We start from the raw sequence: 14,854 nt of genomic DNA, 5'->3' as shown, positions 1-14,854 counted from the left end.
CTATCCAAGACCACAGAAAAGAAAAATAGGAGATAATTGCCCTAATTCAGTCTCCAGTATATATTTCAGTCAACAAAATGAATTTGGAAAAATGGAGAAATCATCTGCTCACCATAAAACTCAAGTCAATCTTTTCTATACGTCATCTCTTTTCCTAACAACCAATCGTGACATGCTAGCATCAGCATCTTAATCTGTATACTTCATCTGTTTTACCAACCAACTTGATACTTAACTATAGCTTCCCAAAGAATTTTGTAAAAGAACTGTAGAAATATCAATCACTGCCAATAATCTGGATCTCCGACCCAAAACTGCCATTTGGGCCTCGTAAGGGTGCAGAAGTAGGAGACTGACACGCAGGTGGCATGTTGTTGGTTATAGAATTATTTAAATCCAAAAGAAAAGGAAAACCCTAACAGTCCCAATTTCTAAAAGAGGTTTTCCTACCTTAAATAAACTAAGGTTTCTGTCAGGAGGTCTTGTCAAAGTCAATGGTCCACCGCCACGTCAGAAACCCATTTCCTTACCTTACTTTCTAAATCAACTAAAGAAAAAGGATGATTTTCTAGGTTCAGAAGAATGCCTCTCTCTCTTCCTGCATGATACCCCCACCTTCAGTTATAGAGGAAATTAAACTCTCTTCGTCAAGGGCAGCGTATCAAAACAAAGTCTCAAAAGGCACCTTGGACTGACTCTCCACCAAGGTGCAAATAAAATAGAGTCTCTTATCTTTACAATGTTCAGAACTCCTGGGGAAATATTTTCTTTCCCCAGATCTTCCGCAGGTTTCTTAGGATGCCACAAGAATAACTTCCTTCTCCTCACAGAATGTTGACACAAAAACATCATGGGCTATGGGTCCTTCCACCTGGTCTCAGACTTCTTATAGTGCCACGAGTGTGACATCCTTCTGTTGGCCGTTTTCAGAGTGTTCACAGCACACCAAGGGGATATGACTCCCTTACCCTGGTTTTAGACCTTTTATAGTGCCAAGAGATCGACTCCCTTCTCTTGGCTGTTGCAGAGTGTTCACAAAACAGCACGGGGTATGACTCCCTTCCCCTGCTCTTAGGCTGCATTTCACCACCAACCTGTTTTTTCACTTGTCCAGTTATTACTATTACAATGCTCCCAAAACGGTGTCAAGGGTAATACTTCCTTTCCCTTGTTTTGTTTGACACTTCAATGGGTGTGAGTCACAGACCTGCGTGCCCAATCCACCTGGTATACTCTCCTGCCAGGTACTATTACTATGAGGATCAACTAAGATGCTTTATGGATGCAGATACCGCCCACCTGGTATACTTCCCTGCCAGGTACTAGGAATATGATGATTATTCTGGAGGCTTCGATCGCCTTTATGGGTGTGGGTGCCAGGCTCACACTTACTTCTTTCCACATTCAGTCCACCTGGTCTACCAGTCTGCCAGGTACTCAGACTAGGAGGATTAACTTGGATGCTTTCACAACTTCTTATTTTCTTGGGGTTTGGGGTCCCAGACCCATAAATAGTTTCCCTCTATGGTTCCCAGTTTCTATACCACTGCCTTGGGCCCCTTTCACCGCCCCTTTCACCTCCCCTCACACTTGCATACCTGTCCCTATTGTCTGCAGTGATCTTAGGGCTTCTGTGATGCTTCTAGCCTGCCTCAGTGCTTTTTGCTGGTCAGATTTTGCCTGTTGCTTGCGGCGGCTCCGCAAGGGAAATTTCCTTTTGCTGATCGCACATCCTGTTCCACACATTTGCTGTTCCAATGGGGCACCAGGAGCTGCATCTTCCTGATTCGTGGAGCGGTTCTTCCATACCAGATCCTCCTTGTGGTGGCGTGCCACCTTCATGGTATCCCGTCTGCCTTCTCTCTACTGCTTTCCTCTCTGGACTCCCTGTTCTTCCAGGGAGGGCCCGACAACACTTCCTGCATTTCCTCTACAATTTCAAATAAGGTTGGACCAATAGGAAGTCGATAACCATAAAACTGCTCATTGTGGCTCACAGCAGTGATGTTCATGTCTCTGTACTTCCTCCTCGTCAATGTACTGATCTTGGTGTTCCCTTGTGAGTCAATGGAGTCCTTCATGGAGTGATGAGAAAAGGGTCTCCACTTAAGTGATTCCTATTCTTCCTCATCCCAGTACTCTCTAGTAAAATAAATGGGGATTTCTTCCCTTACAGAGCCTACACTCTTCCTTGTCCCAGTACTTCCCAAGATGGTGCGGTGACAATAACACTTGGATATGTTAGGGTAGGGGTTGATGTTGGGGCGGTGGGATTCAAACCAAGCCCCCTTGAGTAAAAATGTTCTTGATGAGCCTCCCCTTGAGTACAAATATTGCTGCTTCCCCCCCCCCCCAAGATGTCATTTCTGCTTATATTTTCTATTGAAATCAGTCAGCATACTCGCTTCTAGAAGAGCTTCGGGCCCCCCTAGGGGGGGGGGGCTCGCCCCACAGTTTGAAGACCACTGTGTTAGGGCTGTAAGATCAGGCGAGTGGTGGAGATACTGCATTCTCTCCAGGTCATCACTAATCCTACAGAGGGTTTCCTTCCCAATGAGATCCACCCTCCGAGTACCAGCCCACGGGGACTTTTGGGGTGGCCTCACCTCGCTGGTCTCATGGAAAAGGGTTCCCACTAGGGGAGAAGTGACAACATTTGGAGATCATCAGTCTCCTCCCACAGTAAATTGCAGCCCCCCATAATCAAAAATGGAGCCTGCCCACTGACTCTTTTCCCCAGAGCTTAACATTGTTTTTTCATGAATAGACATTGCAATGATTGCCATGTTTACTGTCATAGCCTAATATAGGTTTCCGCCAATGACAGACCCCACAACATTCATGCCCAAGCAGCTGCCTGCTTTTCTCTATAGTGTGATGAATCTAGAATGTGACCCTTCTCCCCCTTTGAGACTAGGGCGGCGAGAATGCTTCGCCAGACCCTCCCTAGGGGTCTGGGCAAGTGGCACCTCACTGGGAACACTGCCTCTTAGGGGACAAGAACTCCCATTCATCTAAGGAACTCCCTAACCCCTCTCCCATGATGGCATACATGGGACTGCCTGAAATGCTTAATAACAATAAAAACCAAGACTGGGCTGAAGCCAATGTTAACATGCACCATGACTATCAGAAAAGAAAGCTCTCTCTTTAAGGACAAACCACAACTTCACTGTGACAGATTAAAGAGAGAGAATCATACGGCAGCAGGGGAGGGCCCCCTGACAATATAACGCAAGATGAAGGTGGAGCCAAGGAGAGCCGCGCAACCCGTGAAATTCTGAATGACTTTGAACTAGAGTATCAGACAGTGGGAAGACAGCATACCAGATTGGCGAGAAACGGAGCGTCTGAGAACTTGAAACCTGTGGTGGCGTGACCACGAGTAGTTCATTATGGGCAGTGTGCCCAACCAAATACGCTGACAACAACCCACGTAGGTATCCGCAATGGCATCGGTTGCCAAGAGGGACGCCGGACCGTAACACAAAAAGGAAGTGAGAAACCGGTGAAGAACCCCAATGGATAGACAACCGAGAAAGAAGTCAAGCAGGGAAGGTGATCCAGAGCGACAGAAGGACCCGCAGACGTTCCCCCAAAAAGAGAGAGGTAACAGGGAGAATGGGTGGACCGGGAAGCCAAAAGGGAATCGTTATACGAGTGGAGAAACTTGGCCGAGTCAAATTGTTGAACCTCAAACTACAAAGTTGATAAATCTGAATTGTAACAAAATTAGAGGAAACATCATATGAACACCTGAGAAGGAGAATATTATCAGTGGATAGGACTACCCTGGGAAGAAGGGAGAAGATCCCAACCCTCAAGAGGGATTAATTGGAGAGTATTGGAAACAAGCGTCTGAAATACGAACAAGTAATAAAGAAACAGAAGACCAAGATAAGTTTGAGCTAAGAAGGAGACAAAATAACAATTCTGTAGGGATAACCCATAACCCAGCCAAGAGAGGACATCATGCAAGGTCGTACACAGCAAAACTATGTGGATGCAAGGATCAAATAAACTTTACGAAAGAGCCCTGGGAAAATAATCCCACACGATAAGGGAAGAGCCAAAGACCTTATGCAAGCCCTGGTACAGAAGGTAGCTAGAGACTATTTGAAAATAAGATATTAAAAAAACTCTAAAGTAAAGCAGAACCCTGCTTTGCCAGGAGAAGGGAGCCATTCTGCTGGCATTAGCTTGTTTTGAATAGTGATATGGTGAGATAGGGTGCGTTTTTTTGACAGTGGACTTACTTTTGATTTGGACATTTCCAGACGACTGACAAGCACCTTTGTTAATTATATAGGTAGTGTGAGAAACCCGATTGTGTCCTCACATTTACTCCCCAAGGATCCTTTGCTCAGGTGCTGTCACAGTTCCAGTGGGTCGCAAGTCCTCCAGGAAAGCGCTGCCTTCAAGAAAAAAAAACACGGAAGGAATTCTGTCCATCTCGTTACGGTATGGCTCCGTTCCTCCAACAATGGAGGTTGCTATGGAGACTCTTACAGCAGCATAAACAACATGCACAGTGTAATCGCATTGGATTACAGTGCGTACCAACGGTCACGTGACTTCACACGTATTCTTTTCTGTGCGCCGCACTGCGCCATTGATAAAAGCTTCCAGGTTACTACCAACGCTGCTTCTGATTAACATCAAGTTCAGCGTTCCACTGCTTTCTGACACACCGGAGCTTCGATTCCTGTTTTGCTTTCCGACTTCCCTTGCCTGCTGATTTGGTATTTCGACTACTGCACGGAAACGACCTTTGCCTGCTTCAACGGACTTCCCATTGCCTCACGGACGACTGCTGCAGAACGGTATCCTTGTTGTTGCCTTTCTTTTTCCATCTTCATAGTCCTTGTGTTACGCTACGGCGCTATGAATATCCTTATATCTTTGTTGCATTTATTTCAATGTGATCACACTCTGCTGAAAAAACAAACGTTCAAAAGTAATTCCTACGTTCATTTCAGCGCGATCCCGTTCCGCTGAGAAAAGAATCAATACCATTGTCGCATTTATTAAGCACGGTCACCTTAAGAGAATCTAAGACTGCATACTCTCCTTGTTGCATTTATTCAGCACGGTCACCTTAAGAGAATACAAGACTGTGCATACTCTTCTGAACTACTCCTTTGTTGCCTGTATCTCACTCCTGATTTCACCTGGACATATGTGACTACCCTAGGACTTGGGACAATCCTTCTGAGCATCCACACTGTACCCCTACAAAACAGCATCGTGCACTATATGGATGCCTTGCAGAAACCTATAGAGTGCACCAACCCATTCCTAGGGCGTCCCTCATGCGGTTCAGGTTAAGTTCCTATACTAACCTTTCCTTCCTTTACCAGTTTGTTCTTCCAGGATTGCACTCATTATCTATACTACTTCTTGCTCTGATCCATATACAGTCCCACACTGGTAAGACACATCATAGCTCCTCTGCATTTTTTATCATAGTTGACCACGATACTAAAGCCTTCTACCTTCTGTCGCCTATCTTAGAGGGTGGATCAGGTTGAAGTCCCAGCATCTCTTGCCAACAGGTTGATCCAAGATCGTACAATATCACGTAGGCTGGTCTTTTGATATTATATCTGTTGTATACACTTGAAATAAGATTTTGGTTTAATCTTGTTCTTTCCTTTGCAGCCTGGATTATGGCGGTGTTCACTCCCGCTCTTTCATTAGATTTTCCCTTCTGTCTGGTGATTTTGGAATCAGCAAAGGGGCGAATCCAAAGGAAGAACCCCCTCACGAGAGGAGACCTGGGCTAGGGTTAGCCCAGGTTCCACATCTACCTGGCCTGCAGGGATCCAGCTGCTTCATCATCTGAAACACTGAGTGAGTACTGACAGGTAGCCAGGAAAGGTCCATCGCTTTTGAATGCCGACCTTAGGGGCGAACAAGCGAGGGAAGATCACCTGAGTGGGGGATCGTTGGGGAGTGGGAAGAGGATGCCTAAGGGCAAGACATGGTATCCCTCTTTTGCAATTTTGACTTACCTTTCCGTCAAGAGGAAGACAACCCCTGGAGTAATGCAGATTACACATCGAAAAGTCCACTTTAGTACTGGCACGAAGAAGAGGGTTCCTGAAGACTACAGTGCTGCAGGTCAGGCAGGTCCCAATAACTGGTGTAATTGGAGTCAGGCAAGTCAGGCAGAGAAGGCCACGGTCTCACACCAGACACCCCTAGATAGGGCCCAGGTGTATAAAAGGTGGAGCACGCAACAGAGTCAGTCAGCAGTTAGGAGAGATGCTATAGACTGGGGCATATTTAGTTATTACACAATTCAAAGGGGCTCATTTTGGCAACATTAGAAAGTTATAGGGCAAGAATTGTAACCGATTTTGAAATTACAAGCACATCTCTGCCGCAGGCACACTTCCCACTGTGCCATCTTACTTTTTTATAACCTTGGCCTGCAGGCAGAATACAGTTCTTTGCTGCAAGCACACTACTTCCTGAGCTATTTGACTCAATTTAATTACATTATTTGGATTGGGAATTGATGGGATTGAAACCTGTCATTTAATAATGTCTCACTCAGCTCAGCAGCAAATCGATAAGTGCCTAAAGAAAATACCATTTAAGCAATAGGCCCGTAGCCGGGCGGACATTACCAAGTCCGGTAATGCCCCGGTGCCCATAGTTAACGAAGGCCCTGGGACATTACTGGAGGCGGTACTGCCCCCCCATCCCCTCTTCCTCCGGCGAGGGGCTGATTGCCATTAGTACCCTGGCCCATTGGACTGGGGCACTAATACAATCTTTCCTGGAGTAGTGAAATTCCGTCTGCGTTTCACATCCGGGAGATAAAAAAAGATGACTGCCATGGAACAGGAGAAGGGTAGCCCCCTCTCCCTTTCCATGGTGGCATGTAGCAGATTGGGAGTGGATGCGCCCAGAACAGTAATGTTCCCGGCGCGTCCACTCCCGATCAGGACCAGAAAGGAGAAAGGAAGTGGGCCGGGAGAGGGGTGGAAGTTGGGTGATCCGGAGGGCCACTTACCTTGTTTCCCAGTGGGGAAGACGGCATCCTTGAGGCTCTGAGGAGGCTCAGAACAGCTTGATTACTGTATGGTAATGCCCCCACTCCGACCCTCCCCATTGGCTGGGAGGACAAAGCCACACCCCCCACCGGGAACTAATTTCCAATAGCGACTTCATAAACTATTGTTCCAGCTCAATGGCTTCTAACTGCAAAATACAAGGGAGACCAGAGATATATTCAAAATATTGAACGTTTTTCTTCAGCTAATTCCTCCTCAGCTAACCACTAAATGAAAGTCTCTGTCCAGCACATGAAGGGGAGGGACTTTGTTTGTACTTTCTCAACTTTGCTCTGCATGTACTCAATCACAAAAGTGACAGGAATGACATGATAATGATCCTGGAGCAGCACACACACCAGATAAACCTACAGGTAAGCCTGTTGGCTTTTATCATATCATCTACAGCCTGCCAGGCATCATCGTGACCTACTTCAGCGACGCACGAATACATTTATTTATTTATTTGCATTTTTAAAGCGCTCACACTGCCCGGGGGCATCGAGGCACTGTTACAGGAATAGGTCTCTTAGTTACATATGTATAACGTGCTCAATACCCAGAGGTTTCTAAGCGCGGACCCGGGGATCGAACCAGTGTTGCTTTATGTCGATAAAGTGCCTTAATATCTTGCCAATCCTACAATTTGAGCCCATTTTGACCGTTGCCTCGCCGAGACCTGCACAAAGCGATGTTGGTACTATTTTATTTATTTATTTAGTTCAATTCTTAGTAACGTGCCAAATCGCCCGGAGGCCTCATGGCGCACATGAAACAAGACAGTGACAGGAAAGAGAAAATGGGACGCGAAAATCTGAAAAGAGACTGTTTGGAGAGAAATAAGGAGTGTTAATAGGTCTTCAGATTTTTTTTTAACTTGATCAGAGAGGAGGAACGGTGGAGAGGTAAAGAATTCCAAAGAGCTGGAGCAGCGATACTGAAGATGGTTTTGCCAAATTTGACTGAGTGGAAGCATGGCTGACTAAGCCTGGCCTGCTGAGTGGACCTGAGTGATTGACTACGGACATAGCGATGAATGCACAGGGTGCAGCGTCAATCAAGCATTTGAAAGTAAGAGCGAGTACCCCTATGCTTGATGGGCAACCAGCGCGGTTTTTTCCTAGCTTCAGTGATGGTCAACTATCCATGTTAGGATGGCCGCCACCGAATTTGCCTCGTAACCTGCACTCGAATTCAGCCAGTGCAAGCTGATTGAGTATCTGCTGCTCTTGAGACTGTCCGGCTCACTGGTAGGCGGAAGTCAGCCCTCCTCATGAAGGCCCTACCGCAAAGTCTCCTGTCTGAGCCTGTCCGGGCCTTCCGGAGACTTTGGAGACGTTACTCTTTGCACCACGTCGTTGGTGACTAATCGTGGGCTTCGCTACGCCACGCTAGTCACCATAGCAACCACTGCAACATCCCTTCCAAAACTCTCCCCGCCGCCCCACCTACCCTGCCTCAGTCGTGCCTAACCCTGCCCTACCTTGTCAGACAAACGCCTCCACTCCAGGACCCCACCTACCGACCCTGGTAAGCTTGCCGTGTTTCAATTTTTGCACTACATCACCTCGATACCTCTCAGACGCTCCACAGGCAGTCCGAGCCCACAAATCCTCAGCCCCTCCAAACTCATATTTGCTTGCTAATCATTTCCATATCCAGTCAGTACTCAGCCGCGCTTGCAAGAACCCATTAATCACTACCAGTGCTCAGCTGCCTTCCTGCAGAACTCTTCACAAAAAACCTTGCTCCCCTCACTACCATTGCACCTTGTTTCTAACTGCCATCTGTGTATTATGCAACCTGCACTGACCCCGGATTTAACTCTGTAATGTAACCAGGGAACACCTCACTATTACCACCTGCCTTAATTTGCACATTAATTTGTATTTGTTGTTTACAGGCTCTTGCGACCTATGCATTTGCAACCTAGTCTGACCCTGAATTTAATTCGTAACACGGGCATACCTCGCTATTACCACCTACATTAGCATGTATTATAATTCCACTTGCCTTAACATGTTTTGTAATTCAGATTAGTCAATTAGACACAGTTCACCACCCTGAACCCACCAGCATCGCCTACCTCACTGCACCTCAACACCTAGATCTAGAACTGTACGACCCACCATGAACTCGATGACAAACCATCTCAGTTTACCCACACATATCCACATGCGCCCCAACTACAAGGTAGCACGTGCCTCACCATGCTGCACTCCAACACTGTACATACACCCACCCACACTCCTTCTCCTAGCACCACCTTACTGACCATGCCTTCTAAGCTCCCTGACTTCACTTCCATCTCACTGACTCGCTTTTTACCTCCTCTCATTGCACATCAGGTTAATCCTCATCTACTGAAAGCCAACTTAGATGCACACCTTACTGTGACTTCTGGAACAAATCGACTCCTAACTAATTTAAACCAACCCACTCCAGCACACCAGCTGACAGAAACTACAGACAACCTAAGCAGACCGACAAGCACCTAAGCCGCCTGGCGTCAACCTCCATTCCATCGATCCCTTGGAGGAACTCACATCTGAACTCCAGAATCCCCTGCCACTCATGTGGTACATCCAATAGCCACCCTAGCGGATCCAAAGCCAGGATTCCCAAATCCCGCAGACCTCCTGCCGAAGCGAACTCCAGCAAACCACCAACCTCGCCTCAACAACAAAATACTCACACCAACTACACCTCTACTACTAATCCTCATTTGAAGGGGTCCACCATCCAGGGTGCCCTCATCAATGCCAGATCACTTCTAGCCCACACATTAGACATCGCAGACTTGATCACAACCAATGATCTTGACTTCCAAGCGATCCCTGAAACATGACTCCATGCAGCGGCAGGCCCGGCCCTTTCACTGGCTGTCCCTGAAAACAACTCTATATAAAGGACTGGCAGACCCACAAGCAAATGCGGTAGAGTAGCCATCATCACCAAGAACAGTATTAACATCTGGGAACCACCCAACCTCACTTTCCTGGCAGGTGAACTACTGTCAATCAAAATGACCATCTCACCCACAACCACGCTGAACATGCATCTCATCCACATGCCTCCTGGCCCCATATCGTCTTTTGAGTACGACATAGCACAACTCCTCTCAACCAATACGAAGACCAATACCCATACCCTACTACTTGGTGATTTCAACTTGGGCTTCAATTACCCTAAAGACAATCACACCTTGACCCTAGCTAACACCATCTCATCACTGGGCTACTCGCAACGCATACACAATGCCACCCACACTAAAGGCCGGACCCTCGACTGGTTAGTGGACATTAACTATAACACCAAAGTTACTTCTAACTCCCACTGCCCGTGGTCAGCCAATCACAATCATCTTCAACATAGACAAGAATGCAGGAGTTGACCCCATTCCACCTCAAGATCCCGCCGCACTGTCCAGAAACACATGAGGTATTACAGCCAACAACATCCTCCCCTCCCTCCACCCCATCACAGCACAGCACTCCACGTCCTGCACACCAATTACCCCTCATACTTAGTTGACCTCTATAATCAAACTCTCCTAACAGCTATTGACAAGGTAGCACCTCTCACTCTACGCAAACCCAAACTTCTAGCCAACCTCAACACCTGTTATACACCCAACCTGAAAGCCCTATGCAATTTGAAAAGAGCAGCAGAATCTAACTGGAAAAAATGTCCAACACTACAGAACAAAGGAGTCTTTGCTGCAGCATTTAAAAACTACAAGCATGCAATCCTTCAGACTAAAAGTACTACGTACAACAAGAGAATCTCGAACGCTAAATCAGAATCCAAAGGACTCTATTCCATCTTGATAGAACTTGAGGCCCCAGTTACACCTCGAGAAAGTTGTATCAAAGAGGAGAGCTTGTGTTCCGGCATTCAGAAAGCCTTAACAACAAGATCACCCTCCTGTAAACCAAAACAGAAACCAAAAGAAAACAGCCTCCAAACGGCTCAACCGACTCCCAGCCCCATCACCTACAAACCTGATAGGCCATTCGAATTTTCACCTGTTTCCAACAGTCAAACTGAAAAAATCATCTCTAGCCTCAAACCGTCAAGATGTAAGGGCGATTATCTGTCCGGCCTCATTGATTAAAGTATGCGCATCAGAATTGACCCCTTTCATCACTAGCTTAATCAATGCATCCTTCGAAAGCGGCTTTGTCCCTTCCAATCTTAAAAATGCCTGTGTCCTCCCCCTTTTGAAAAAACCTACCCTAGACCCTAATATACCAACCAATAACTACAGTACCCTTTCTCCTAAAAATTCTGGATAGAGCAGCTTACCTCCAGATTCAGGACTACCTGGAAACCAACAATCCCCTTGGCATCCGACAATGTGGCTTCCGCCAAGACATGGGAATGAAACAGCTCTACTGGACCTTAAAATACAAATGGATTAGCTGAAAGACAACAGCAACTTGGCGCTCCTCCTCTTACTAGACCTCTCTGCAGCGTTCAACCTAGTCAATCACAATATACTTTTCAACCACCTAGCCTCAGCAGCTCACTTCTCACCTAAAGCAATCCTTTGGATTAAATCCTTCCTTACAGACAGAACCATGAGAGTCTTCTCTCCGCTCTCAGCGGCGGCACCTTCCCCGGTTACTTGCTGAGTACCCCAAGGCTCCCGCGTCTACTCTCCCCTACTCTATACAACATATTCACAAAGCCCCTCTTTGATCGACTTGATGAACTGGGTGTCACCTACACTAATTATGCAGAGGACACCCAGATCCTCATACCTATCACTGGCTCCCATTAAACTGGCCCTCATTACGAGTTACCCGGTCCGGATTTAATGGTACCAGCACCGTTTCCCGAACTGGCTAACTCAGAGTTATGTGGCCGTGTGGTGTTACACTGGTGCCATAATTGCATGGTGCCAGTGCTTCCACTGCCCCTATTCCCGTGGGGTCCTACTGGACTCCACGGGAATGCGGAGTAACGGAATGCCGGCTTCGGAATTACGGACCACCGGGGTTGTAATGCCCTGGTAAGTCCTGCGAGTCCGAAGCCAGTAAATCCCAACAGGTCCGGTGGCAGCCTGCCGGTTTTACCAGCACGGCTACCGCCGGACTTGTAATGAGCCCCACTGACTCCGAATCGTTGAACAAAATCTATCAAACAATCCAAGCCTGGATGGCCTTACATGGGCTTTGCCTCAACAATGACAAGACGGAACTCCTCCTCCTAGGTTCCCGATACCACCTCAATAAATTGCCTAACTCCTTCAAATTATTTAACATGGATGGCAACATTATCAAGGTGTCGAATGAAGTGAAAACCCTCGGTTTTTACTTGGATTCATCCTTAAGCCCGACTCGACAAGTCAACACCACTACATCTGCTGCTGCTTACACATCTCAGCTAATCACTGCCTGTGACCATTCGTATCACCTGACAGCTGCGAGCCCTCATACTGACTAGACTATTGCAATGCCTTATACGCAGGCACTAAGATCCAAAATATCAACAAACTCCAAATGATCCAAAACAATTCACTAAGCGCAGCCTTAAACATACCGAAAAATTCACACATTTCAGCGACCTGAATGAACACTCATTGGCTTCCCATCTCTGAGCGCATTCAATTTAAGACACTTGCCTTGACACACAAATGCATACACAAGCTAGCACCGAAATACCTCACAGATAAATTCACACCCAATCACTCCTTGAGACCGACGCGCTCTGCATACGCGCAGTGCCCCGCCATACCCAGATTCAAGTGCCAGAATCCCGGCGGCAGAAGCTTCCCTGTGGTGGCTTCTAAACAGTGGAACAACTTATCAGCAACATTGAGAGCCGAAAGCTCCTACTCTTTGCTCACCCTACATACGCTCAATGTACCCGCACCACTGCAGAAACTTCATTATTGTTCTGTAATGTACCGTGCCTATGCTACCTGCCTCACTGGAATTACTTGATGCATACAATTCTACATATCATAATTACCAAGTTGTACAACCTGATCTGTCATGATCACCTTGTATTGTATCGTATTGCTTGCAACATTGTAACTTTTGCAACTCGCCAACCGTTGCAGCCAGAACATTCATGCAACGATTTAACCTCTGCAACTCGCTCTGTATGTTGTCTGTCAAGAAAAGCGCATAAATGCCCTTGGGCTTGGGGCGCTACACTAATTACTGAATAAATAAATAAAATGTAATCCTTTTAAAGGATAAACATGACATGCCTGAGTTATTCCAGGCACCAGTCAAAACAGTACTTCATGTATTTTGTTGGGGAAACTATTCGGCTTGGAGTGATCATTAATTAAGTATTCAGCTAAAGCTGGATATCTCATTTTCAGCGGGAATTAGGGCGAACACTTTCTGAAAGACGAATTTCGGTACATCCCTAGTACAAAGTGCAGTGCTCCAGATGTGTTGTACTAAGACTCCCAAAATCCCTCAACCTGGACTATGTTGGATAGGACTGGTGGGAGTTGTAGTCCAAAGCATCTGGTCTGCAAAAATGAAGGACCCTCCACCTACCGTAAATTATGTAGGAACACAATTCAATAACTGTTTCTTTGAAAGTGCACATCTCTGAGTAAAGACCTACAGCTCAGACCAATCTGAGTTGTTTTACATCCTGGATCACAAACAGCATCCACTTTTCCTGATGAGAGTATAGTAGTGTGTTGTTTACATTGGCTATATGGTAATATATCCCTAGGTCTGCAACATAACATTTCTTAGAAAAAAAATAAAAGTGTTGGAAGGAACTTGCGGTCTCATCTGTTGCCTATGGTCATCGAGAAACAAAATCTAAGAAAGATCGCAGAGTGGGATAGGAAAATCATGAAGTCTTTCAAATAGTGTTGGGTGGCAAGTAGCGTTGAATGAGCTAGTAGCCAGCCGCTAGGATTATCATTATGTTCATACATAGAAGTATCTTGGATTGTGACGACAGACTGCCCAATGGAGTCTTCTGCAATTATCCTTTTTATTCATCTATCCACTGACTGGATTAGGTCACTCCTGGTAAAGGATTAGAGGTTCTTCCTGCAACTCATCCTATCCCATAACTTCATCTGTTACAACTACGCAGACGACACCCAGATCATCCTCAAGATCCCAAAATCGCTAGCTGCCTCCTGCCTGAACCTCTCCTCGTGCCTTTCTGATATTGACCACTGGATGACAATCAACCATCTCCTCCTCAACCCTGGCAAAACAGAAATCATAGTGTGCGGCAAAACCACTCTCCTTCCCGAACCAATCCCCTGGCCACACTCCCTAAGTCCTCTGCCGAAAACATCCACTTCTGTAAAAAAGCTTGGATGCACTCTGGACTCTAATCTATCCCTCTCACAACACATCAAATCTGCTTCTTCCACCTACGCACCCTCAGGCGAATCTCCCCGTTGCTCACCTTCCCACACCGGAGCTCTGCTCTGCATTACTCACTGTGCCCTCCACAACAACAACCCAAATTCCTAAAGGATAAACTCATGCACTATCAGCCCACCAGGAAAAAAAGGGAAAGGACCCTGCGGCGCCGGTTCCCGATCACAGAAATGAAAGGGAACAGCCGTTGCAGGGACCCCGTCAGTCAGCGCAAGGTAAGTAGGGGGGTTGTGGGTGGGGGCCAAGTTGGAAATGTTCAAGGGCGAAAAGACCAAAGGTTATTTCGGAAAAATTATTTTAGGTCTTTTCTTCCTCGAACATTTGGATCTCAGGCTTTCAACCCCAATCCGTAAGACCATAAAGGTAACCTTTCTATTGCACTTAAAGAATCCCATTGTATTAGTTTTT

General features: G+C 46.5%; 1 protein-coding gene across 4 annotated transcripts in view; it reads right to left on the bottom strand.

Moving 5' to 3' along the window:
• SQOR (sulfide quinone oxidoreductase) overlaps positions 1 to 14,854 on the bottom strand; it is a 329,005-nt gene that overhangs the window by 58,580 nt on the left and 255,571 nt on the right. The gene's annotated exons all lie outside the window — the stretch shown is intronic.

The sequence above is a fragment of the Ambystoma mexicanum genome, chromosome 11 (assembly GCF_040938575.1).
Source record: "Ambystoma mexicanum isolate Mex_15411 chromosome 11, UKY_AmexF1_1, whole genome shotgun sequence".
Classification (NCBI taxonomy): domain Eukaryota; kingdom Metazoa; phylum Chordata; class Amphibia; order Caudata; family Ambystomatidae; genus Ambystoma; species Ambystoma mexicanum.
This window is presented reverse-complemented; position numbering and strand designations above follow the sequence as displayed.